This window comes from Lepus europaeus, chromosome 12 (genome assembly GCF_033115175.1).
Source record: "Lepus europaeus isolate LE1 chromosome 12, mLepTim1.pri, whole genome shotgun sequence".
Classification (NCBI taxonomy): Eukaryota; Metazoa; Chordata; class Mammalia; order Lagomorpha; family Leporidae; genus Lepus; species Lepus europaeus.
This window is the reverse complement of record NC_084838.1, coordinates 99,318,166-99,345,080: the sequence shown is the minus strand read 5'-3', so window position 1 is coordinate 99,345,080 and position 26,915 is coordinate 99,318,166. Positions and strand designations below refer to the sequence as shown.

Below are 26,915 nucleotides of genomic sequence, written 5' to 3'. Positions count from 1 at the left end.
TGGAATCTCTCTGGTTCTCCTTTGTCACAGGGTGGTGCCATTACCTGGGGCTGGCCCGAAGTCCTCCCAGCCAGGGGCGGGCCTCTGTTGTCTGGCAGGGCTCACGGGCACATCTCTAGCCCCCGATGAGCAACCAGCGTCGTCTCCTGTCCATGAGCTGCATCGTGGAACAGGTGGTTTGGGCTCCATTTCTGGCGTAGGACACCCTTCCCTTCTCTTCCTGAGCTTGGCCAGAGGACGGCAAGTGCAGTCATTAGAGCATTTTCCAATCCTTTTTCTCTTCCACTGTCCTGTAGTTAAGAGAGCCCCATAGGGGTGTTCTGGAAGCTTCTTCCATCTCCAGTGGCTTGCTGTTTGTCTGTGATGGTGGGGGGTGTGGATCGTGTCTTTCTCCTCAGCTGCGTCCCTGCATACCATGAGGGGGACGACGTTAGTGACAGGTGCATCAGGTGCTCATGTGTTCTTCCATCTCCGGGGGTCTGGTGAGCAGCTGTGCCTTCCCTTACACATCTGATTGTGCAGCGTGTGGGGTTGTGGGTGCCGTGCCCCCTCCCAGCCACTCTCTGCCCTCCAGGGTCCCACCCCCTCTGCCGTCTTCCCAGTCTGTACCAGAACACTTTTTTTCAAAAGAGATTTTGGGAGGCTCACTGCCAATGAACTCATTCTTCCTTATCAACAAGCTCTACTTCCTGGGAGGGAGATGCAGGCAGTCGAAGCACTGCCTGGGGGTGGTCTGAAATGGGAGTCTCAGCCAGCGGGGAGCTGGGTGCCCAAAGCAGTGACGCTCGCCCTGGAACCCAGCACCTGCCCTCTCCGTGGGATCTCTTCTACCACGTGGTCCTCTTGATGGGGCAGAGGGCCGCCGGTATCCCCTGCTTTTTTGTTCAAAGCTGCTATGGGCAAGTGCTGCATCGTTGTATTTGGTTTTTCCTTCCAAACCTAAGACAGCAGCCGCAGAGGAACCTCTGAAAGTTTTGCCCCCTTGGAAGCACGGTTTGCTTCCCTGGCCTCTCTGGAACCGCTGGTCCTCTTTGTTTTAGTAACATAAAGCATTTCTTCCAAGTAGGTGTAAGGGAACAGTGAGTGACATGTGAGCTGTGGAGGACGCTGACGTCGCCTGTGGTTACACAAGTACGTGGTCACCGGGGAGTCAGCTGGCAGCATGCTGGTCACAAGTCCATGTAAATGGTGCATTTGCAAGAAAAAAGAAACGAGCTGTTTTCTGACCTAGTAACCATTGCTTAGTGACTGCTTACAACACCTCAGATTCAGGCAAGTGTCAGGAACATGGGGCAGACCCTAGAGCTTGAGAAAAAAAAAAAAGATGCAATGAACATGCCGTTTGACGTCCCATCACCTGGGGCTGGCGCTGTGGTGTATCCAGTAAAGCCACTGCCTGCACCAATGGTATCCTAAATAAGCATCGGTTCAAGTCCCGGCTGCTCCACTTCCGATCCAGCTCCCTGCTGCTGTGCCTGGGAAAGCAGCGGAAGATGGCTCACGTGCTATCCTTCTAAACATGTGTCAGTTGTGTTTTCCCCAGGCCCTTTCTCCCTCGCTGGGAGCCCTGGCTGTCTCCCGGGTTCCTCGGTGGGTTCTCAGTGGGGTCCATTGGTGCAGGGTACAGAGCTACCCAGCTCTCACCCAGACTCTTCCTGCAGGCAGAGGCTCCTAGCGCAGCCACCTGCCTGCGAACACGAGCAACTGGAACCTCAGCTCCCAGGAGCAGGTGGAGCTGTGTCTGCGTGCAGCCTTCCATCTGTGCTGCTTCCCGCGTCACCAGGGCCACTCTGACATCCACCAGCCGGGCTGCCAGCACGATCCGTTTCAGCATCACTTTGGGAGGCCGGTGGGAAAGGCGAGGCCGGGGCACGCAGGATGTCACCTGTCAGGAGGGTCCCCCGGCTGCTGTGTGTTCCCAGAATGCTGGATGAGGCATTCTAATGCCTTGAGTGCCTGCCTTCGTGGATGGAGGCGCCTGTGGCTGCCCTGCCGGTTGCCTGCCCAGGCACCATGCTCTCCATGCTCCTGAGCCTGGGTAATTGGTAAGGAGCAGAGATTTGAGTAGCCCACGGTTCTGGAGGCTGGGACGTCAGGGAGTGTGACGCTGGCAGCCTTGGTCTCATCTGGTGAGAGTATCCCGCCGGGAGGCACAGCAAGGGGCCAGCTCAAAGAGAGGGAGAGAGAGAGAGAGAGAGAGAGAGAGAGAGAGAGAGAGAGGTCTTCCATCTGCTGGCTCATTCTCCAAATGATCACAATGGCCGGAGCTGGGCCTATCTGAAGCCAGGAGCCAGGAGCTTCTTCAGGTCTCCCACGTGGGTGCAGGGGCCCAAGCACTTGGGCCATCTCCCGCTGCTTTCCCAGGCCATTAGAAAGGAGCTGAATCAGCAGTGGAGCAGCCGGGACTCGAACTGGCGCCCATTTGGGCTGTGCCTTCCCTGTGTGGGAGTCCCCACAGGCACTGCCCTGGCCAGCCCCCTTGCTATTGCCCTTTAGTTTCCTCCTGTTTCCCCTCCTTCTTCTCTTCTGTGTGATATTCACCTCCCAGACCTGCATCCACGTACTAAGTTCCTCCTCTTTTCTCCAGTCTCCCTTAAATGTCACCCTCTCTGTGACGTTCGTCCGCATTGCCAGGGCACAAAGTCCTTGCCAGCCCTGTGCTCCTGCCACAGGCGTCGGTTGCTGCACCGCCCTGCACTGAGCATCTGTCTTCCTGCTCCCACACGTGATCCAGCGCGCTCAGAGCTCGGTGCTGGCGGACACGCCTTCCGGCTCCTCTGCTTCCCGTCTCCCACCCTGAGGTTCCTGTCCCTCCTTTTCTTCCTCAAGCCTCTGCACCCTCTTCTGAAGGCATAGCATCTATTTTCCTTGGAGGAAATGCAGGCACCTGGAGCTGGCTTTGGGACAGTGGGTTATGCTTATGACGCCAGCGTCCCTCATTGTAGCGTTGATCTAAGCCTCAAAGCTGCTCCGTTTCTGATCCAGCTTGCCGCTAATGTGCGTCCCGGAAGGCAGCGGGTGATGGACCGAGTGCTCGGGCCCCTATCACTCATGTGGGAGACCAGATGGAGTTCCTGGCTCCTGGCTTCAGCGTGGCCCAGATGTGGCTGTTGCAGCAATTTGGGGAGTGAACCAGTGGACGAAAGATATTTCTCTCTCTCTCTCTCTCTCTCTCTCTCTCTCCCCCTCCCTCTTTCTCTGTTACTCTGCCTTTCAAATACATAAATAATTAATTCTTTTAAAGTAAAATACAGACATGAACTGGGATCCAGCGCGAGCTCCCTGGCCATGTCCAGCAGCCTCTGGTCTGTGTAGTGGGCACCGCCCTCCCCTGGGGGGAGGAGCACCTTCCTTATTAGAGTGTCTAGAGCTTCCAACATTTCCCATGCACCTTTGCTCATTCCAGAATTTTCTGGAGCCATTGTCCCTTCTCTCTTGTGTCATCCATTTCCCTCACTCCACTGACGCTTCCATCAGCATAGAAACACGTCCTCACAGCCCACCCAGCCCACCTGCCGCCTCCCTTCTCTGCTGCCTGTTTGCTCCCAGTACCCTTCCCTGGACTCCCGACTCCCGCGCCATGCACCTCCACAGCAGGAGCCCGCCACATGTGGCACCCACCACCTGTGGTGTCCGCCACGTGTGGCCTTGGCTCCTTCCTCTCCCGTCAACAGCTCCTTCCCATCACCTGCCCCAGGCTCGGGGCTGAGTGGTGCCTGAGTGTCCAGGGCTGGGGCAGGTTGGCTGGGGGCGGGGGCTGTCCTGAAGACCTACTGTATTTCCAGGCAAGCATGCGGCTCCCTCTGCAGAGCCGGCTGCACCCCTGGGTGGGAAGACCCCGTGCCTGGTAGTACTGCTGCCCCACCCCCCCAGCACAGCCCTCGGGGTGAACTGCCCCAAAGGCTGGTGCTGCCAGGCCCCTTGAGCAGACTGGGCCACCGCCTGTGGCTGTGGGCTTTGGAATAGGAAGTGTCACTTCTGGTCCTGGAAGTGTTTAATGACCAGCCCTGCCTCTCCCCTCCTTCCCCACCTCCCTGATCCAGGAAGTGTGTGTTTACTTGAAGACGCTGTGGGTGATACAGGAGAGAATCCTGCCCTCAAAGAAATGCCCAGGCCTGGGGCAGCTGGCGATGCATGAAAAACAACCTGTGGCTATGCTAAGGGCCTGAGATTCAGGGCTGACGGTGACTACAGCAAACAAGCCACCGGTCGGATGGAACACCGAATTGCATTTTTCAGAAAAAGTAGGGCAAATGCCTTTTTTTTTATGTCCCCAGTCAAAGCACTGCCCTTCCCAACGCCAAGTATGGGAAAACAAAGATGGGAGACGCGGACTCTGAAGCCTGAGCATTGTACCTGTGTCTTCTCAAAGTCTGCAGCGTTCGCTGTGTGTGCAGCCAGGGCATCGCCCGGGAGGCTGGCGGCGGAGGGCCAAGGCCAGCCAGGCCTCCAGCGGTGACAACAAGAGCCCAGCGTGGTGATGGCGTGGTGAGCTAAGAGCTGCGCTCAGTCCAGTCCAAGTGAGCGTCCATGCTCACCGGCCAGGCAACGACTGGCGATGGAGAAGACGGCGCCTGCTTCCAGGAGCTCAGGGCACGGGGGTGTGGGAAGATCACGGGCGCTTCCTGAGTGCCTGCCGCGTGCCGCTGTCTTCACAAGCAGGCAGCAGGAGCTGCGGGGTGGGGTCTGACTTCCTGGTAGGATGTAGGACCCCCTCAGTCCGCAGTGGGGAGGGCCCGAGTGCTTCCAGAGCAAGGGGGAAGAGGTGTGACCCGAGGGTCCTGGTCTCAGCTAAGCCAGGCACCGGGAGGTGCAGTGACTGATACAGACTCGCAGGTTCCAGGGAAGGAGTCCTTCAATGCCCACAGCTAAGGCCAAGGCCGCGAGATGGGCGCTCACGAAGATGGTGGGAGAGACAGAGTCTCTCTGGGACCCTGTGGCGTGGTCGCTGGGGCAGAAGGAGTTGAGGCCGGAGAGGTGTGGGGAGCCTGCCCAGTGGCGGGGGCGGGGCCATCCTGCTGCGGAAGCCACGTGGCGGTCGAGGTGGCTCGCGGTGGACTGTGAGGGTCCCAGGGCGCTGGCCCATTGCGTGTGCGTGGAGACGGCTGCTGCCTGCGGTGCACAGGTGCTTTCCAAAGCCTGGAAGCGCCGGCAGCCCCAGACTCCTGGGCCAGAGCGAAGGAAGCGCCTTATCTCGCGCTCAGTGGCTCAGTCACGTCGCGGTGCCTCATATCCTCCAATACTGAAACAGAGTCTAAGAGACTGGAACCCATTTGTCTTCTGAGAGCATCCAGGACCTGCCGGTCCCTGCTCTGCTCAGGCGGCGCTCTCCCGTGGACGTGTTTTTTCTTCTCTCGCTTCCTGGAACGGGTTTGCTTAGGGAGACGGGTTTGGAGAGCTCGATGGGGAAGCCCGGCACAGGCGGGCGGCCGTGTGTCCTGCAGGTGCCCGAACTGCGTTGCGATGACCCTGACCCGAACCCTGGCCCCTTCTCGGGACCTGGTGCTTCCTCCTCTGTTTGGCAGGCATGGGCACCTGCAGGCTGTGTCCTGGCTTACCTACCAGGGCCATGGGTTGCAAAGGAAAGCCATCAGTGGGAAAAGGTAGATGCACCAGAGCCCGTTCCCCATTCCTGCTGCGCTGCCGGCTTTACGTGGGGTTGTCTGAGGAGGTCGTGTTGAAGGTCCGCTCGACATCCAGTCAGCACGGTGAAATGAGACCCGGTACAGAGGGAGCGGGGGCAGGAGCAGCTGGGCCCGCCTTTTCCATCTGGGTTCAAGTTCAAGTTCAAGTTCCAGGAAACTTGAAGGAAATCTGAAATGCCGTCCTCAGAGTGTACCGTGATTGCTTCCTGGGGAGTGCGCGCGTCCCTCGCAGACAGCAAGCACTCCTGAGTTTATTGCCTTCCCTGTGCCCTTCGCTGGCCTCCCCTCACCTGGCTTGGGTTGCGAGAAGGTAGGGAGGGCGCCCCACACAGGGCAGTCCGGGTACAGCCCTGGCAGTGATGCCTGAGGCAAGGGGTGCTGGGGGGACAGCCCCACCCAACCGGGGTCCTGGCCACACCAGGAAGCCCAGCCTCACTGCACGGAGCCAACCCAAAACCCTGGTGGGAGGGGCCAGGCTTAACCGCTGCTTGTGGAGCTGGTGTCCTCTGGTTCGAGTGCTCTGCTTCTGATCCAGTTTCCTGCCACGGTGTCTGGGGGGGTGGTGGAGGAGAGCCCAGGTGCTTGGACCCCTGGCACTCACATGGGAGACCAGGATGGGGGTCCTGGATCCTGACTTCTGCCTGTCCCAGTGCTGGCCTGTGAGTCATTTGGGAACTGAGCCAGTGGATGGAAGATTCTCTGTGTGTGTGTGTCACTCTGCCTCTCAAATAAATAAGATACATATTAAGATAGCAACCTTGGTGGAGGGGACAGAGCAGACCCCAGCCCTCTCCAGGAAGGTGGGCTCAGCATTCCTGCTCCTGCCTCGCTCTCCCCTGGGCTCTCCCCTGGGAGGGCTGGGGAGTGCGTCACAGTGTCCCCCAGGGAGCTCCCTTCTACCTGGAAGGAGGTTTTAGGAGGAAGAGGGAGAGAGCGGCCCCTCCCTGTTCCAGAAATAGAAGAGGAACCGGTCAAACAGGAAATAGAGGTCAGGGGCCAGTGAGGACCACAGCCCAGAGCAGGGGCTGAGGGCTGAGGGCGGTGGAGAGGTCCTGGAGGTGGGGTGGGGGCTTCCTGCACCGCAGGGGGACCCGGAGGACAAGGCCCTTGGACGGGGAAGCAGACAGACAGCTGGAGATGGCAGGGTGGTAAGGAAGCAGAGAGGAGGCAGGAGAAGAGGCTGGGGGTGAGGGGGGGGGGGGCGCTGCACCTCCTGGGGTTTAGGAAAGGCAGCCTGGGTTCCACAGCACAGGCCCAGGGGAGGGCTGTGCGGCTGCGGGTCCTGGTTTGAAGGAGGCATTGGCCGGCTTGGCTGCTCAGCGTTGAATTTGGAGCAGGAGACGGTCAGGGCCAGGGAGGACGAGACGCTGGAGCTCTGTGTTGTGGCCAGGGTGATTGTTCCTGTGGATAGTGGCCACACATGTTCACAGACATTCACTGCTGCTTCAGGGCCATGTAACGCCTGCGAGGTTCAGGAGGCGTTTAAACTCCCTGGGCGGTGGGAGGAAGGTTAAGTGGAAGGTTCCAGAAGGGGTATCTCCTGCTATGACTTTATCTTCTTGCTGCTCCGCAGGGTCCAGTGGCTTAGGTCTGGAGTCCATTAGAAAATATTATTAGGCTCGCGTTTCTTTCCACTCGCCTCTTCTGGAAATATCTATTTTAAGGAAGACTTGAGAAGCTTCCAAATCTGTGCAAATCCAGTCGCTCCTTTATGCACCAGGCAGGTGCAAGCCGAGCAGCTGCGGAGAGAGTGTTTCCATGGCGCCCAGCCAGCCAGCTCGGCTGGGATCCACAAGGGGCCTTGTCCCAACCCTTTGCTGCCGTTCACTGCCCTGAGGTTAAAATACGGATGTTTCACTCCATCGGGAGTCCCTCAGGGGTTTTCGGGGAGACACTATTGATCTCTGACAAATGTGCACATGGATCCAAACGGCGCTGGTATTTCTCAAGTGCGATCAGCCGAGTAACGGTCCCCTTACCTGTGTCCTAATACCTGGAGCCTATGACCCCACTACCTGTCTTAATTGCTACGGTATTGCTATAACGAAACACCTGAGTCTCGGTGGTTGTGGATCTGGTGGCTCTGCAGATCAGGCCTCACGGCAGAGGGCACCACGCAGTGCCAGTGCGTGCTAAGAGAGGGCACAGGGCCGCAGAGGCAGCAAGAGAGCAAGCTGGGAAAGCTGACTCGCTTTGGAACAGCCTGCTGCTGCACTAGCTCAGCCGGTCTCGTAGGATCTAACCCATTCCTGGGAGATGGGCATTAATCCCTTCCAAGGGTGGAGTCCCCATGACTTAACAGCCTCCCAGTGTCACCTCCCAGGGACCAAGCTTCCCATGCATGAACCTTGGGGGACAAACCACTTCTGAACCTCAGCATCACCTTATGGAGCCAAGATCCCCTGGCAGGTGGAATTAATCTCCGGATTGGGACAGAGAGGGATTGTCTCGGATCACCCAGGCATCTCCGTGCAAGACCAGGTCCTTTGAAGAAGCAGGCAGTTGAGTTGGGATGAGAGTTGAGAGAGACAAGTTGCCAGGGCTGAAGCAGAGGCTGGGATGATGCCGACCATGAGCCCAGAAGTGGATCCTGTCGGGTTGGGAAAGATGGGAAGCCAGCTGCCCTTGGAACCATCAGAAAGAGCACCTGCTGCCCACCTGTGAGTCTCGCCCTAGTGAAATGAATGCAGGCCTTCTGACCTCTGGAACTACAATAAACCCGTGTTGTCCTAAGCTGACTCAAGGCTCTGGCTGGTCTTCTTGTCCTTAGGAGCAAGAGCCCAGGGATAGAGGCTGGGGTGGCCATTCCTTCCCGAGGGAGGCAGGAGAAGCTGGGGACGGACCAGAGCAAGGGTGTGCAGCATCACCGACCCCGTGGCTCTGCCTTCTTGATGCTCCTGCACGCCTGCAGCGTGCGTGTGCACAGCTGAGTGCACATGTGAGCACACGTGTGTAGGTGAGAAAATGCAGACGCATGAGTGTGTGAGGCCGTGTACACGCGCATGTGCATCCGTGGATTCGAGGGAGTGCTTACATGTAAATGCAAGTATACATGTGTTTGTGGGTGAGTGTACATACATGTGTTGACTATGTATGTATGCATGTGTGTTTGTATGTTGAATGTGTGCATGCACGAGTGTGAGAGTGTTTCATGTTGAGTATGGGCATACACATAAGTATGTATTTTAAATAGGCTTGTTCGTTGGCTGCTCGCACCAGCGGTGTAGACCTTCTGTGACCTCTGGGGTTCCACTCTGGTGTGGCTGTCCTCAGCCTGGACTCCGGCCACATCCTTTGCTTCTGCAGGAATGACCACTGTGGCAGGGCAGGAGCCCCGCTCAGGTGTCCACAAGAACCGCTGGCCCTCCCTGGTCTTAGCTTTGTTCTCTGCATTGGTCACTGGGAGGCCGAGGAAGAGGAGGCCTCCCTCCACTTCTGTGGCCCCGCCACGGGCCCTGGACAGTCCCTGTGGCCTCTGCACGTGGCGACCACATCCACCTGTCCCCTCTCATCCCTCTTCAGGCCTCATTTATGGGAGGTCACAGGAGGGGGTCTGGGATCTCTGTACCCCCTTAGCATTCTCACGGTCAGCAGCACACAGCCTTTCGGAGCCCAGGCCGCTGTGCGGCGAGGCCGTCAGCTCTGGGTATCTGAGCTGTTGGACCTGCCTGCCAGACCGTGGCTTCTTGAGCCTGAGACAGCGTGTGTTTTCCCCGGGGTGCTATCCCCAGGGTGCAACCTTACATCCTTGATGAGTGAGTACTTCCTGAACGAGTATGACGTCACACATGTGGGAAATAAGACTGCTTTCTTTTTTTTGTTGTTCATTGACAAATAAGGATTGTATTGACTGATGACATACACCGTGGTATTTTGATATCTGGATACAGTGTGCAATGGCTAAATGAAGCTAATTAACATACATATTCCCTCATATGTAATTTTTTGGTGGCAAGAACACTTGAAATCTGCTCTTTTAGTAAATACCCAAAGCTCTGTTGTTAACTATGGTCCCTGCGATGTAGATGGGTCTCTTGAACTTACTCCTCCCCATGTCTCTCCCCGCCGCCGAGACCGAGAACTACCGTTCTACTCTCTGTTGCTCTGAATCTGACATTTTTGGGGCTCCTCATATGAGTGAGATCATGCAGTATTTTGCTAATTTCACTTACATCCAGATTCATCCATGCTGTTGCAATATGGCTTTTTTTCTACCCCATTATTCAAATAAAAGGACCATTATGGAGGATCAGGAGAGACAGACAGATAGATAAACAGACAGGATATATAGATACATAATAAATAGCTAAACAGACAGGTATCGATGTATACATAACAAATAGTGATAGATCAATAGATCATAAATCGATGGTAGGGGCCGGCACTGTGGCATAGTGGGTAAAGCCACTGCCTCCAGTGCTGACATCCCATATGGGCACCAGTTCAAATACCGGCTGTTCAACTTCTGATCCAGCTCCCAGCTATGGCCTGGGACAGCAGTAGAAGATGGCCCAAGCGCTTGGGCCCCTGCACCTGCGTGGGAGACCCAGAAGAATCTCATGGTTCCTGGCTTCAGATCAGCACAGCTCTGGCTGTTGAGGCCATCTGGGGAATGAAACAGTGGATGGAAAATCTCTCTCTCTCTGACTCTGCCTCTCTCTAACTCTGCCTTTTAAATAAATAAATAAATAAATAAATAAATCTTTAGTAAATAAATAAATGGTAGACAGGTGGATTGATGGGCAGATAGGTGATAAGTGATGGCTGGCTGGATGATACGTTGACGATGGACAGATGGATAGAGAGACAGGTGGATAGAAAGATGACAGGTAGAAGGAAGGATGGATTGTTAGACAGGCAGAGAGACTGAACATAGAGACCACACATGGCGTTATAACTGCTGAGCCCACAAGCTTCAGTTGGAGCCGGTGACCCAGAACAGTGAGGAATTTTTGCCCCAACTTCTGAGGGAGAACCAGCCAGAGAGAGTCCAATATGCTTCCCTGACCAGTCTCACAGGACGTCCCCTCCTGGCCAGCCAGCCCAGCCTCCCCAGGCCAGCAGCCTCTTTCCCCATGCAGAAGCTGCCCACTCCCTGGGCTGCCCGGAAGGCTCTAGCAAAGCTCTACACACATCTCTGCTCACATCTGAGTGAGCTTCATGGACGTGTATTATACTTGCCACAACAGATACGTGCACACTCTTGGTCAAAGTCTAGCATTAACACACCAGGTGATCATGGTGTCTGTCACACAAACACTGACATGATGTCCACACAAGCTTGCATGGAGGTTTCTGGCATTTTTCCCACCAAATGGGGGCTGAAGGCCAAGTGTATGAGTGGTTGCTAGAAACTGGGGAATATAGTCTTCCACGGTGTACACACTGTACTCATTCAGACCCCTGCTGTGTCCATCGCCCCTCCCTCTGGCGTGGCTGAGAGCCAAGTGGTACAGGTGGGAGGACCCTGGACCCCTGAGTCACCGTGAGGAGGAGATCCGCCTGCCCACCGGGAACACTCCTCTTTGATTTTTCTTGGGTGCAATGCTAACTTGAATTATGTCTTGTGGAGCCTAGGGTTGGAGGTTTGTCTGTTACAGCATCTTCAATACCTAAACTTATATTTTAAAGCAGCAAAGAGATAAAGGCGAACAATTGCATATGGTAGCTCATGCCAGGTAGACCACAGAGGCTGGGCAGGCGGCCGGCTAGTCAGATGCTGCCATAGCCTCTCTGAGGAGACGCATGAGCCAGTGGGAGGGAGTCAAGGATGAGCAAACGGAGAAGGTGCACTTGCACGGTGACCTGAGCTGTGCAGAGCCTGGGCACTTGAGAGCTGCAAAGGAGGCCATGGGAGCAGCACCCGCGCATGCTGGAGGAGCAGGCAGCGGCCAGATCACGTGGCGGGCATTGGATGGAACCAAGGACAGAGGAGACTGCATAAAATGCAATGGGAATTCCAGGAAAGGTGAAGCAATGGAGTCGCATGGTTTGAGCGCTTGGGGATGCACGCATTGCATGAGGGGTGCAGGAAAACCCAGGTCAGAACTCTGTGGTTGCTGGAGAAGTGTTTGCAATGAGGGATGCACCCAGGGTCATTCTGAGCCAGCAGACAAAGCCTCCCGGTTATTAACATCCCTGGAGTGGCGGAGTTAGGGGACTGGCATTCTTTGTATTTCTTTTATTGAAATTAAAATCCAGAATCATTGTCTATAAAACCAGCCCTGAGGCGCCAGCTTCCTGCTCTGAACCCAATCTTGGCAAATTAGTTTTTGCCAAACAGCGTTACCTGTCACATGACATTAACGGGGCTTATTTGAATTTCACTGGGTTTGCAGTTTTATGGTACTTAATTGGAAAATCACTTTGGTTTTATGGTTGCATAAAAGCCAGAAGACTACAGAATTCGTGCCCGATTTTGGGATGCTGTGTACTGAAGTTGCATTACAGGGGGAAGAGTCAGGCTAGCATGGAGATCCGCGATGGATGGCTTCCACTCTTCCAGAGGGCGTGGCATTTGTTAGATTTGAGGAATGCTGCTGCAAGCCGCCGCTAGGGCTTCACAAAGATGGCTCATAGTGTCCATGTGTGGCGAGCACAGGATGTGGCCGAAGGCTGTGTGCCCCCTGTCCTGCCCCCTTGGGAACAGCCGAGCACCCTGGCAAGGCGTCATCCCTGTGGAAGAGCAGCAGCTCCTGGCCTTGGCTGCCCTTGGCCATTGCTTGGAGAGCTTCCAGGGTGCTGGTCTTGATGCTAAGCCTAGAGGCTCGGATTTAGTGGCTGAGTAAGGCCTGGGCGTTATGCACCTGTCCAGGTGATGCGAATGAGCAGGCCAGGTGAGCAGGCTGGGGAAGAGAGCCCATGGCCCAGCAGGTGATGGAGCCTCAGGAACAACTGCTCGTCAGAGGTAGCAGAGGGAAGTCAGAAGCCCCTTAGCAATAAGCACGCAAAACGCAAGGCTGTGCCCCCTCCGCTCCGTGCATTCTCACAGAGGAAAAGCAAGGGCGTGAGGACCCCAGGAGGGATTTTAAAACAGATAGGGAATAGGAAATTCCCCTTCCTGGCTTTTCAAAGAGATGTTTAAAATAAATGCCAAAGCCAGGTGGGTTCCTCAACACGAATTCTGCTTCCAGGAAGATGGCAAAACGGGCGGACAGTTGAGGCACGGAAGCCAGGCTGACGGTGCTGGAGTGGTGCAGGCTGTGAGCTGGTGGAGGGCTGGTGTGGCGTCACCAGCATCCCAGGCCTCCTGTGCCAGGCTGGCCACCACGCTGCTCAAACTCTTTGGGGAAACCCAGTGATAAATTTCCTATTCCTCTGTCTTATTACACCTTAATGCTGACAGCCTGGCGACCTCTGGAGCATGCCTGCTGGCATTGTCCCTCCCTCGTGGACTGGTGTCCCCTCAAGACCAACATGCCCCTCTCTAGAGCCCTTAATCCTCGGGCCGGTATGGACACACAGCGAGCATTTAGCCAATGTCAGTGAGTCAGACATGGCACTGTCTCGGGGCTCATGCCTTCCTGACCCCAGGGAGTCTCTGCTTTGCTTTCTCCTTCGACATCAGCACTGTGAGAACAGGTGGTGGCTCCTCTAAGAGGACAGTGATGACAGCAGCCAGTGCTGGAAAGTGGGGTCATGGCCAGGGATCACGGCCTGCTCCTCCCTTCCCAACCCTGGGTCTTCCTTGGTGCAGGCTCTCCTGGGACTGAGCCCGGGACGGGGGTTGGTTTGCAGGATTTCATCTGGGAAGTGGCTGCAGGAGTGGAGAGGCCAGAGGGTGGCCCATGGGTGCCAGGGCCTCCCTGGCGTGGTCTTTCTCATGCCCACGCCTCAGAGGGTTTGCTCCTGTCCTGTGGCATTTAGTCCCTGGGCCCTGCTGGGCATGCAGGGTGGCCTGGTGGCTTCCCTGGTAGCAGTGGAGCCTCTGGGTCAGGAAGCCAAGACATGCACGTTTGGTTGGGACCTGCACTGCACAAAGAGGCTCTGAGCTTTCTTGAAGCAGCCACTGTGGCCACAGCAGAAGGCAGAGGTGGGCTGGCAGAACGTGGTCCCGTGCACCTGCCAGGTCAGCTACAGTGTTGTTACCAAGATTTCTTAATATCCTCTCCTCTCCTTTTCAGCATCTGTCCCATGGGGCATGGAACAGGAACTCCTCAGAGCAGAGCCTGCCAAGACAGGAGGGGGGACCAGCAGCAGCCATTCAAGATCACTATTGAGCAGGAAATGTGTGTTTAGCCAAGATTTTGGGACACCTGGAAGCAAGGAGAGCTGGGGAACCACCGGCAGAGGATGGCCTCCATTCCTGACACTGCTCTCCCCATCAACCCTTGAGCACAAGGCCTGGGGCAACAGCTCTGTGCTGGGCTGTATGTGGGGTGTCTGCGTCTCTGCCCACACAGCCCTGCAGCCACTGGGAGGCAGGGGACAGGGAGCTGTGTAAGGAGTAAATCCGCCTAATGTAAACCCTGATACTCACCAGTGTAAACAGAGCAGACCAGGTGGCCAGACCCTGGGAAGCATTGGCGGCATCACCCGCTGACTGCAAGCTGGCTGCTCTCTGGGCTCCCAGCACCTCGGGGTGACCCCTCCTTTTCCCCCTATATCAGAGGCTCCCATTGTGCGTTGCTGGAGCAGCAGCGCCAGCATCCCTGGGAGCTTGTGAGGTGCGCACCTTCTCACCACTGCCTGCACCTGCTGGATGCACGTCCCTGGTGGCCCACACCCGCGTCCAGCAGCTCGCCAGCCTTCCTGACACAGCTGAATGTCAGGGAACCCTGACCTCTAGGCTCACTCCCACTGTCCTCTCTCCCCAGTTCCTGGCCACCACCCTCCTTACTTTGAGTCTGCACAAATGTAACTCCTCCAGGGCCGCCCTGCAGTTGGAACCAGGCAGTATTTGCACACTGTGGCCAGCTCCTCTCACTTAGCACAGTGCCCTCCAGGTTCACCCATGCTGCGTCAGGTGTCAGAATCTTCTGTGCTTTCCAAAGCCTAGCAGCATTCTAGCCCATGTGATGTCAAATCTTGTTCATTATCAGTGGACACTGGGTGGTTATCGTATAGAATACTGCTATGATCTCAGTCACAAAAACATCTCTTTCTCAATGCTCTCCTCTCAGTTCTTGTGGGCATAAACCCAGAAGCAGGATTGCTGGATCCTATGTTCATTTCACTTATAATTGTTTGAGGTTCTGCCATGGTGGAGACCGACCACCTAGGGAATCCATCCCTGCATCCCAGAAACCAGTGCCCCTTGGTCCTGAGGTGCAGTCCTTCCGTGTGCTACAGAATCCCGTTTGCTAGCATCTTGGTGAGGACTTTGGCTCCAGGGTCCATCTGCGGTGCTGGGCTGAGCTCTCCTTAGCGGCTTGCTCTGGCTTTGCTATCAGCGTAGCGCTGGTCTCACATCTTCACTGTGAAAGCGCTCCCTCCTCATCAGGCTTCCAGACAGCTTCAGCAGGAGCGCTTCTGTTCTCTACAGACGTTGTAGAGGTCCCCAGAGAGACCACCAGACCCTGGGCTTTCCTAGGCTGGCAGATTTTTGGTTAGTGATCAACTCCCTTCTCAGTCTGCTCAGATGGTGTATTTCTTCACGGTTCCATGTTGGTAGGTTGCATGTTTCTGGGAATTTATCTGTCCCTCCTAATTCATCCGATGTATTGTCATACAGTGGTTCCTAGCAGCTTCATGATATTTCATGTTTCTGGGGTGTCTGTTGTCATGTCCCTTCTTTCATTTCTGATTTTATTTTCTTGAAATTTTTCTCTTTCAGAGCTGAGCTGGCCAATGGTTTCTCCACTTTGCTTATATTCTCACAAAGTAACTTTTCTGATCCCCGCTATGAGCTTGCTGACCTCTGTCCACTGATCTGTGCTCTGATCCTTGCTGTTGGCTTCTCTCGGCTGACTTTGAGCTGCACGTGTTCTTTTTCATGTAGCCCCCAAGTTGAAATGTGGGTGCTTCTGCACTGGCTGCCGAGCGCTCTTCTCCTGGGAACACCCCCAGCTCCAAGCTCCCAGCTCCCAGCTGCAGGTCTCCAAAGACCTCTCTTCTGAACTACACTCCTGTGCACCTGCTCTCTGTTTCTCCTTGGATGCTCTGTGACACACTCAGCTCAGGGGCATGGGGCTGGGCTCATTGTCCTCCCCAGAGCTGCTTTCTTTCAGCTCCTGCCCCATTATCTAAGCGGGTTTCCAACAAGACCTGTCTATAGTCTCAGTCTCTGAAAGCTCTTCTTGGTCCTACAGACCCTAAAAAGTGTCCCAAACGTGGAACGGTGCTTAAACGATAAGTTTATTTTGGTGCAAATTAATTTGCATTCCCTCTGCCACCCACCTCCTCTTCCCTTTCCCATTCCCGGTCCCATTCTCCATTAAGATTCATTTTCAAGGTGTCAGCTTTATGGCATAGTGGGTAAAGCTGCTGCCTGCAGTGCTGGTATCCCATATGGGCACCAGTTTGAGTCCCAGCTGCTCCATTTCTGATCCAGCTCTCTGCTATGGCCTGGGAAATCAGTACAAGATGACCCAAGTCCTTGGGCCCCTGCACCTGCATGAGAGATCTGGAAGAAGCTCCTGGCTCCTGGCTTTGGATTGGCATAGCTCCGGCTGTTGCAGCCATCTGGGGATTGAACCAGTGGATCGAAGACCTCTCTCTCTCTCTCTCTCTCTCTGTTCTGCTTCTCTGTGTAACTCATTTTCAAATAAATAAATCTTAAAAAAGATTAATTTTCAATTAACTTTATATACAGAAGACCAACTCTATACTAAGCAAAAATTTCAACAATTTGCGCACACACACACACACAAACTGTTTGAGAACAAGATTTACAGTTAACTCTCATAATATAACTCATTGAGGATAGAGGACCTGGATAGGAAGTAAGTGCACAGTGACTCCTGTTGTTAATTTAATAATTGACACTCTTATGTATGACGTCAGTGATCACCTGAGACTCTTGACATGAGCTGCCAAGGCTATGGAAGCTTTTGAATCCTCAGTCTCTGTCAGTATTTAGACAAGGCCATAAGCAAAGTGGAAGTTCTCTCCTCCATTCTGAGAAAAGTACATCCTTCTTTGATGGCCTCTTCTTTGCACTGGGGTCTCACTCACAGAGATCCTTCATGTAGGACATTTTTTTTTGCCACTGTCTTGGCTTTTCATGCCTGAAATGCTCTTGTGGGTTTTTCAGCCAGATCTTAATGCCTAAAGGGCTGATTCTGAGGTCAGAGTACAAGTTAAAGCGATTGTCATTCTGTGAGTCTGCTTCCCATGTTGGAACATTCTCTCCTTTTTAATTCTATTTATTATTATTACCAGATACTTGATTTTATTTATATGATTCCTTTAACACTTAACCTATCTGTGCGATCACTTTAACACTTAAGATGGCATTTTTACCACCCAGCTTAATGGGATTTGGAGTCCCATGACAGGTTTTTAAACTTAGAAGTAATTAGTAGGAATGTATGCAGAACTATACAACTTTATAGTTACAAACTTCCTCCTCCTTCTCTTATTCCCACACTTACTTTTCACTGAGATCTATTATCAGTTGACTTTATACCCATATGATTAACTCTATAGTACTTTTACGTTACATGTTTTCTACAGATGGATCAAGCCCAAAACCAGGGAAATCCAAGGCAGGGGTGGGCATTGTGTGGCCACGGGGGATGTGGAATGGTGATTTTGTGGGTACAGAGAGTATGGGGTGGAGGAAGGCCTGTCTGGAAGCAGGGACACCAGGCAGGAGTCAGCCTAGAGGTCAGGGGTTCCCCAACGTTCATCTGTGTCAAGAAGGCTGGGGAACTGCTGGACATGGGTGTGGGCCGCCAGGGACCTGCATCCAGCAGGTGTGGGCAGTGGTGAGAAAGTATGCATCTCACAAGCCCTCACAAGCTCCCGGGGCTGCAGGCCCTTCAGCTCCAGTGACCGCACAATGGGAATCCCTGGTATAGGGGAAAAAGCAGGGGTCACCCCGAGGTGCCGGGAGCCCAGAGAGCAGCCAGCTCGCAGTCAGCGGGTGATGCCTCTGATGCTTCCCGGGGTCTGGCCACCTGGTCTGCTCTGTTTACACTGGTGAGCTTCAGGGTTTACAAGAAACCATACGAGGTGGATTTTTTCCCCACTCACAAGGACAACATCGGTGCATAAACAACTCTCAATGATCCACTTCCTGGAAGCCCCCTTCCTGTGCACCCCCGTTCTGCAGAACTGTAGCCACCTGGCCTCCTGGTGCGGAGCGGCTGCTTCTACTTTATTACCCACTTTTATGGGCCTGGCGATAGTGGTTGTGACCTCAGGAGCTGCCTTCCCGCCAGTCACGTGACCTGGCACCATAGCTGTCCGCGCCCTCTGGGCCTCAAGCCTTTGATGCCTGGCGGCTGCCTCTAAAACCCCGGAGTTAATCATTCTCTTAGGTAGAAGTCGGCATTGCACCCAGGGGAAGGACGGTTCCACAGAGCGCACCAGGAAACCCGCGCGACATCTGGCCCTCGGCGGGGTTTCCGGGAGGTGCAGGCACTTCCTTCTTTCCTGGCTGTGATCACTTAGGCCTCCTGGGAGACTGGGGGCAGGGCGGACTGTGTGTGCCCTGCAGTCATCCATCTACAGAACGCACGTTGGCTAGCACTCAGGGACACTGGGGTTCTGGGGCCAGTGGAGCCCTGGCTGGGATCAGGCGCCTCGGGCCCGCGCCTCTCTTGGGAGCATCCACAGGGCAGGAAGATGGGCTTTCTGGCTGGCAGCTCTCCAGGGAGCACTGGTCTCCTCGGCTCTCAGCTTTGGGGAGCCGAGGGAGCTGCCATCTCTTTCCCCAGGCAAGATCAGATTCATAGGGGTGGATGCTGGACGAGAAACATCCAGAGAATGGTGCCAAGGGCCTCTTGGCTCTGGCCGGTGGGTGCTCTGGCCGCTGTGGTGTCAGCCTGGGGATCCCACCTCCCCAGGGTTCTGGCTCTCCCTGCTCTGCTCCAGCTCCCTGTGGGTGCTATGCACCGTGCCACTGCTCAGGGGATGTCCTTCCTCATCCCGACAAGAACATTTTTGGCTTCACGGACGTGTCTCCGTGTGGCCCTCTGGTGGTGCGGGTGCCAGAGAGGTGGCCAATCAGGAGGGGTTTGGCTCTGGGAAGTCTCTTGCACACAGGACTCATGCTAGAAGCGTCCTTCTCCCCATATGAATAGCACCTGCCCTGCAGGCTGGAGCAGAGAAGCATGGTTGTGTACTCAGGGCCTGGCACCCAGAGACAACCTACTGTCACTGTCACAATCCCTACAGAGGTCATGGGTTCTTTGTGGGCTACGAGAGACCTCTGTGGCTCCCAGAAGCACAACGGCCTTGTTACTTCTCTCTTTCTCTCTCTCTCTCTCTTATTTATTTGAAAATCATAGTTACCCAGAGAGAGGACAGGCAGAGAGAGAGAGAGAGAGAGAGAGAGAGAATCTTCCAGCTGCTGGTTCACTCCCCATTTGACCTCAACGGCTGGTGCTGCACCGATCCAAAGCCAGGAGCCAGGAGCTTCTCCCAGGTCTCCCACACGGGTGCAGGGGCCTAAGGACTTGAGCCATCTTCTACTGCTTCCCCAGGCCGTGGCAGAGAGCTGGATCAGAAGTGAAGCAGCCGGAACTGGAACCGGCGCCCATATGGGATGCCAGCGCCACAGGTGGTGGCTTTACCCACTATGCCACAGCACCGGCCCCCTGCATTGTTGCTTTTCAGGAGAGTCCCAGAAGTTCTTACGCTGGACAGTGAGGGGATCTGGGAGGGGGGGTGCCATGAAGAGGAGCAGGGGGCTTTGCTTCCTGTGGGTGGGTCCGGTTCCCTGGTGGCACCAGAAACCAGCATTCATTTGCTTAGCAAGAAGCAAGTAGCCCCTCGTGGCTGGGAGAGGGCATGGCTGCAGCAGCTACCGCCCCTGTAAGAGAACGGGGCTTTCTCGTCCTGCTGGGTTGGAAGTGAAGAGAGACAGACACGGCAGCTCTGCTGCTTCCAGAGGCGGGTGTGTGCCACAAGGCCCTGGGGAGCAGAGCCAGTGTCTCCCACCCAGGAATCTGTCCCCAGCTGCACGAGGGTCCACGTGGAGGAGGAGCAGGGATAGTAGCCGGCATGGCGCCTGGCTTCGGGGGCAGGGGTGGACTGCACATGGCTGTCCCCGGCGCCCTCCATGGAGGTGTCTGTGCAGCAGCCCTACCCTGGACAGACCCACCTGTTGGGATGGGGAGAAGGACAGACCCTTCCTCCCTGAGGACTGTCCTCAGCCTCCTTGTGAGGGTGTGAGATGACGTCTCCATGGGGAGCTGAGGTGACATGGATGACGCTGGTGTCATGCGCTGTAACACGTGAACACAGTACTGTGACAGGCTAACGGGATGGTAGTGTATAGAGTGTGGATGCGCTGGTCAAAGGGCCAATTCAGGGCCCGAGCTGGATGGCAGGGCAGCATGAGCTCTCATCATACCACTTAGAACGGCAGGCAAGTTAAAGATTATGGATGTTATATTTTGGACGGGGCTTTCAGGTACCCAAGAGGAACCACAGATGAGGGCTGCTCCCTGCCTTCACCTGCCTTCCCCATGCCTCTCCCATCCCTTGCTCATTGCCCCTCAGACTTCTTGAGAGAATGCACTTTGCTCTCACCCCAGCTCACACTGGCATCCAAACAGACACCTGCAGCACTTACCCCCACCCTAGGGCCCCCTGTCTCTTCACCATGTTAGGCCACCGTGAGCTCCCCTCCTGCAGGCCGTGCCTCTTCCTGGGTCCTGGGAGGTGGGATGCACTCCCTCAGCGGGGCTGGGGTATGACTTGGTGGTTGACATCCGTGGGGAGGACCTAGCCCAGCATCCCCTAGGCTGGGGACATCGGGGCTCCCAGGCTTAGATGGGCCAGGCAGGTGGAAGCATCCAGGCTGGGGCTGGTTTGCAAGTTTTTCCTCCTACTGTATCTGCAGCCTCCCTCACAGCTCGGAGAGCACAGGGGCAGCCTGGGGTGGGTGAGCCTGAGTCATCTCAGACCCTGGCTCTACCCAGGGGGTGGAGGCCCAGCCCTTCCGGCTTCCGTAGGGGAGGTCACTGGGAATTCCTCTGCGTGGAGGACCACACAGAGAGGGAAGGGGAGTGGGTGGGTATCACCAGGCAACCCAAGCAAGACAAATGTTCCCAAGGGCTGAGCGCGAGGGGACGGGTTTTGTGGGACTCGATTCTGCCAGTGTTGTAAGTTAGCAGAGTCAGGGATTGTTTTCCTGGCAAAGCCAAAACACACCAGGGCAGACCTTCTCAAAGACAAGGGCGATTTTGTCTGCAGGGGACATCTGGCCATGTCTGGAGACGCTTTGGGAGGGAGGACAGAAGCCAGGAAAGCTACTCAATGCCTTGCCCGGCCCGGGATGGCCCCCACGACAAAGATTTAACCAGCCCCAAATGTCCATGGTGCTGAGGTTGGGAAACCCTGTCCTGCGGCCACAGACGGGAGGGCTGCTCTGTTTCGTGCGCTGGGGACTCTGCACACGGCCAGCCTCAAGCCCAAGGCTCCCGCCCAGGCGGTGGGGTTGCCATTGGTCCCAGTTGCCTCCCCAATGGCTGCAGCTCCTGAAGACTTAGCCCCAAGCATGACATCCAGGCAGCTGCACAGGCACTGCTGGTGGCAACACCTCGTCTCGTCTGAAGTGGGCCAGGGGAGCCTCATGGTCAATCCCGAGAGACCCTGGAAATGGCGTCTCTGTCGCGAGGACGCTGTGGCGACACATCAGGCTGTCTCTCGGACAACACAGAACTCAGTGGCAGGGGCCGGTTTGCTAGGTCTTGGGATTCTTGTGGGTCAGAGCTCAGCGGGGCACCAGGTAGCACGGGTGGAGCCAGCGTGGCATCCGCTGTTGTGTGCATACTGTTCCCGTGGTTGCCATGGCTACCGCACAGCTCACAGCGCTTCAGTGCAGCACCTGATGGTGGCCAGTTTCCCAAGCGAGCCACCTGAGGTCCCTGTGCCCGCTGCCACCTGAGCCAACCCCGTGCCTTCCTGCAGGTGCCCGAGACTTTGCAGGCTTTGTGCGGTGTTGACTGCACGGTCCCACAGGCACGCAAGTATCAAGGAGGAGCCCTCAGAAGGCAGACCGTGTCCTGTTGACTTTACATTCGGCCACAGCCTGCTTGACTCGGTCAGGGCCGTGGCCTTCTTGGGTGTCAGTGACAAATGGCTGTGGTCTGGCAGGAAGCCATGCCCCAGGGCACTCCTGCCTTCTTCCTGTCCTTGCACCCCTACGCAGGTGCTGTGTTTACACAGCAATTTTCTCCCCCAGCGGAAAGTGCACCCAAGGCCACTGATTTATTTGCTTAAGAGCTACCAAAGAAATCGTGCAGAAAACACCTGGAGAGCTACGCCGCCCTCTGTGAAGTACATCTGTTTTCATGGAGGCAGGACCCAGAGGGCTGCACTCTTAGGGTGCGGGGGAACGAGTGGCCACACAGTGGGGGTGTGGCTCTCGGGCTACAGCACGGCCTGCCCGGTGGGGAGACCGGTGCCCGCTTCTCCCCCTCCCCAGCGCTCCACGTGGGTGTCCACTGCCAAGCTCAGAGCCACCCCAGAAAGCTGTGCACAGCCAGGGCCATGGAGCAGCAATAGGAGGACTTTGTCCAGCCCTTAGCAGTGGCCATTTCCCTGCTTCAGTGGCCAGGACGCGGGCCCTGCCTGGACTCTGGGTTGGCTGTGAGGGATGCTGTGCTGGCCCTTGAAGCTTCAGGCAGCTGCGAGGCTGATGACTGCTCTTCTGTTCCCAGGCTGTGGGGTCTCTTCATCAATGATGCACCTGGGGCCCCTTGCTGTGACTATGGGAGGTGGCAGGTGCCGAGAGCTGGGGGCGGGGGAAGGGGGAAGTTCCGTGACCCCAGGTTCATTCTAAGCTTTGCAGAGAGACATGGAGCTGAGACTGTCTCCCAGGGTGGGTGCATGGAGCCAGGCTGCAGGGTGGCCCCTGTACCATGCTGTGACCTCAGGGGTCCCAGCCAGCACCCGCAGTCACCTGCTGCACAACTCAGCACCTGCCCATGTGCCTGCAGGAGCCCCGAACCTGCAACAGGACTGGATTGGCAGTGCCTTCTTGTCCAGGGGCAGTGGCCTCTTGGCCTTGTTCAGCCTATAGCCTCCCCTCTTGGCTCATTCCACAGTGCCTGTGTGCTGAGGCTTTGGCCTCCGGGTTAGTCCTGTGGGGGCCTCAGCCCCACCACTGGGCTTATGGACAGGCATATGGGGGCCTTGGAGCTGGGCTTCTCCTTCTTGACACCAGGTCACCCCTTGAGCCAGGGATACACAGTGCTGCTTCACAGGGGTCCAGAGAGGCCCGGGGATGGGGCATTTTTCCAAAGCCCTTGGAGCTGCTGGCTCCTGGCCCATAGGCTGTGCTTCAAGTAGGGCGCGTTGGGAGGGAGGGCCTGGGCCACAGGCGTGTAGTGAACTCCTGCAGGCACACAGAGGATGCAGCATTTGGAGAGCCCTCAGGGAGCGAGCAGCTCGAGGCTCTCGGGAACCACCTTGCAGCTGGCATCCCCGGCAGCCCCCACACTTTCCTTATTGTCATCCACCCACCCCTGGCGGCCGGCTGGGGTCAGCCCAGGGTTCTGCCTGCGAATTGTCAGGCCCCAGAACTTTCCGGGCCGGGCCCCGAGCCCCGCCTGGCAGTTTCGCCAGGGCTATTTTTAGGGTGCTATTTTTGTCCTGTTTGAAGTTCCTGCTGGCTGACTTCAGTGCCTAATTAGAAAGGGCACCTCCCTGGAATTATCTGTGCCACATTCCACCGCGAGTACTGTACAGCACCGAGGTGATCCGATGGCTCCAGCTGGGGCTGGACACCTGCAAGATTGTTCCTCCAGGGGCTCCAGGTGGGCATCGGAGCCACCCCAGTGGCCAGGCAGAGGCAAGCGCCACCGCTCACCTGTGCTGACCCCTCCTCACTGCCCTCGCTTCTGGGTCAGCAGACCCTGCAGGTGGTCACTGCCGCCCCCCACCCACCCCCCCCGCCATGGCCTGCAGTGAGGGGAAGGTGGGCTTGGGCGGGGCCTGCTCCACCAGGACTATTCCTCTCCCCTCCAAGGGCGGGCTGGGCTGCCTCTCCTAGGCCTTCTCACCTGCATCTGTTGGGATCCCCAGTGGGCTGTGGCCACGCTGCAGGGTCCCTGGCTCTGCAGAGTCTCCGTTCCGTGGGATTGATGGTCCAGCCTGATGCTGTGGGTTCCTGTGGGGAAGTGCCTGGCCTCTGGGACATCAGGTGCCCAGGCGCCCTAAGCAGTGTCGGTAGCGTGGATGGTGCTCCCTGGCGGTTCTGGCTTCCACTCTCCTACCCATCACTTTCCATGCCATGACCGTGGGCTGTGCCATTCCTAGAAGCCCGTTTCCCACGACTGACACTACCCATCTTCTGAGGGTGGTGGGATGGCCAAGCAAGGTGGTACGCATAAAGACGGGCAGAAGGTAGTCAGGTAAACCTGAGTGTTCTGCCCTGCCACTCCCAGAACGGCTGGCGGGACCGCGTTCTGGGTGCGGTGCCAGCGGGCAGGAGTTCCCGGCCAGTGTGTCCTCCCGAGCTCTGTCCTGGTTTCTCAGGGCAGGGCTGAGCACAGGTGCCGGCTGTGGGCCCCATGCCCTCATCTCTCCCTGCTCTCTGGTGTCCCTGAGCCGTGCCTGGATGGCTGCGCCTCTGTTTTCCTATCTGTAAAGTGGGAGAGCAGCTCTTCCCGGGACTTTTCCTGCTGCTCGGAGAACTCTTGATGGGGGAAGCTGAGCGAGTGCCTGGGGGGCTCTTTGGGGCCCGGTCCCCCTCACTCCCATGAAAGTCATGAGGCTGAACCCCACGTCCTGAGGTGTGAGTACAGCTGCGCCCAAGCTGAGTGACCTGGGCAGCCCCCCCATTTATCCCCCGGGGAATGTGCTCTGCACAGAGGGCCAAGAACTGGCCTGAGGTGCCTACTTTGGGAGAATCACTCGTTCACCTGGGCACTAAGGGTGGCTCAGGTCACCCTTTGGAGCTGCCAGCCTGGTTTCCCTGGGCATGCGGCAGACTCCTCCCCCGCGGGCTGGGTGCTCCAGCATCCCGGGCAGGGAGACCCTGGCTCCACTGTGGGTGGAAGATTAAACGACAGAGACGGTCGCCCGGCCAGGTTCCGGCAGCCCTGGTGTTGTGCAAATCTCCGAGTTGGGGTTCACAGTGCCCAGGCTCCTGAGGACTGGACGTGACCTCTCTTGACCTCAGGCTGGGTTGGGTTCACTCTGTTGTAGAAGTCCAGCAGCCGTGGGATCGGTCGGGGCCCCCTGCAGTCTCCTGTCGGCCCTGCGTCCTGGCTCCTGGCCTGGAGGGAGGACAGAAGCCAGGAGGACAGAAGCTGAGGGACTCCCAGCTGATGCTGGTGTCCACAGCCACCGAGAGTTCCTCCCCTGGGCCCTGAGCCCTGCTCCTTGCTGGAAACCAGTTTCCTTTCCTACTTGTGCAAACACAGAGAACCACCTGGGCTCTGCCCAGGTGTCTGGCTGGGCCCCGCCCTCTTCTTTCCTCTCTTCTACTGGTCTTTTTTTTTTGACAGGCAGAGTGGACAGTGAGAGAGAGAGACAGAGAGAAAGGTCTTCCTTTTGCCGTTGGTTCACCCTCCAATGGCTGCTGTGGCTGGCGCGCTGCGGCCGGCACACCGCGCTGATCCGAAGGCAGGAGCCAGGTGCTTCTCCTGGTCTCCCATGGGGTGCAGGGCCCAAGCACTTGGGCCATCCTCCACTGCTCTCCCGGGCCACAGCAGAGAGCTGGACTGGAAGAGGGGCAACTGGGACAGAATCCGGCGCCCCGACCGGGACTAGAACTCGGGGTGCCGGCACTGCAGGCAGAGGATTAGCCTAGTGAGCCACAGCGCCAGCCACTTCTACTCATTTTCATGCGAGGCATCAGCAGTGCACGGGGCTCTCCTGCCTCCAGAGATTCACAAGTGCAAGTTTAAGGCCAGCAGCCTCCAGGCTTCCCAGACCTGCTAACAGCGGGTGAGCAAGGCCAGCTCAGCATCTCCCAAGGCAGGATGCCCTTTGGTGTGTGTGTGTGTGTGTGTGTGTTTTCTCTCTTTGGTTCGCTGGGGATCCTCTCGACTGTACGGCAGCAAAACTCCAGCAGAGGCCGGCGCCGCGGCTCAATAAGCTAATCCTCCGCCTTGCGGCGCTAGCACACCGGGTTCTAGTCCCGGTTGGGGCACCAGATTCTGTCCTGGTTGCCCCTCTTCCAGGTCAGCTCTCTGCTGTGGCCCAGGAGTGCAGTGGAGGATGGCCCAGGTGCTTGGGCCCTGCACCCCATGGGAGACCAGGAGAAGCACCTGGCTCCTGCCTTCGGAGCAGCGCGGTGCGCCGGCCGCGGCGGCCATTAGAGGGTGAACCAATGGCGAAAAGGAAGACCTTTCTCTCTGTCTCTCTCTTTCACTGTCCACTCTGCCTGTCAAAAACAAAAACAAAAACAAAAAAACTCCAGCAGAGACCCGCCGCCCAGTCTGACCCAGGATGGGGACCCGTGACAGCGGAGAAATGAGTCCTGGTTTGGGCTTCGGGGTCCCAGTGCTGCTGGGACAGTGTGGGTGGGACACAGAGTCATGGGCCCTGAGGACCCCAGCGAAGCAGCCCTTTGTGGGCCAGGGGGCGGGGGGGGGGGTCAAGGGGATTTTGTCTGCCTTGCAGGGAGCACAAAGCTCCCCACCTGCCAGGGATGAATATTGGCAAGAACAAGGTGCAACCAGCAAGACAATGGGAAGTAAAAATGAAGCCACTTTTGCATGAAAAAAGAAAGAAAAACTCACAAGTTCTCTCCAAGAGAAAGCACAGGGTGACCTTGTCCTTGGAGGAATCTCCAGCTTTCCTGTTTTCTGCCCCACGGATGTGGTGGTCCCCAGGGAGGTGTTTGCTTTGTGAGTGGCACCAGGTGCAGTCACACCATCTGGGGACAGCCCAGCACCTCTCCCATTCAGCCACACAGTGCTTGCCTGCCTCAGTCTCCCCCATCTTTCAAATGGAGATGAACAGAGCACCTGACGCAGGGGGGTGCTGGGGACACTACATGGACGATTCTAGAAGGTGGTGCATGATAGGCTAATTCCCGGGAGCTGAGGATGGGTGCACGCCCAGGGCTGCACCAGCCCACCCCCGCCCCCAGCCTCCTGCTGTCCTGCATGTCTGTCAATCCTCCAGTCTCAGCTCACGACTTCCTTTGTCCTTTCTCTCCCTCTGCAGGCTGTGTGGCTCTGAGTCTCTCTAAGCTTG

At 56.6% G+C, this 26,915-nt stretch overlaps 1 pseudogene; it reads right to left on the bottom strand.

Annotated features, from left to right (window-relative positions):
• Positions 1-26,915, bottom strand: part of LOC133771080 (large ribosomal subunit protein uL10-like) — a 123,554-nt pseudogene that overhangs the window by 24,405 nt on the left and 72,234 nt on the right.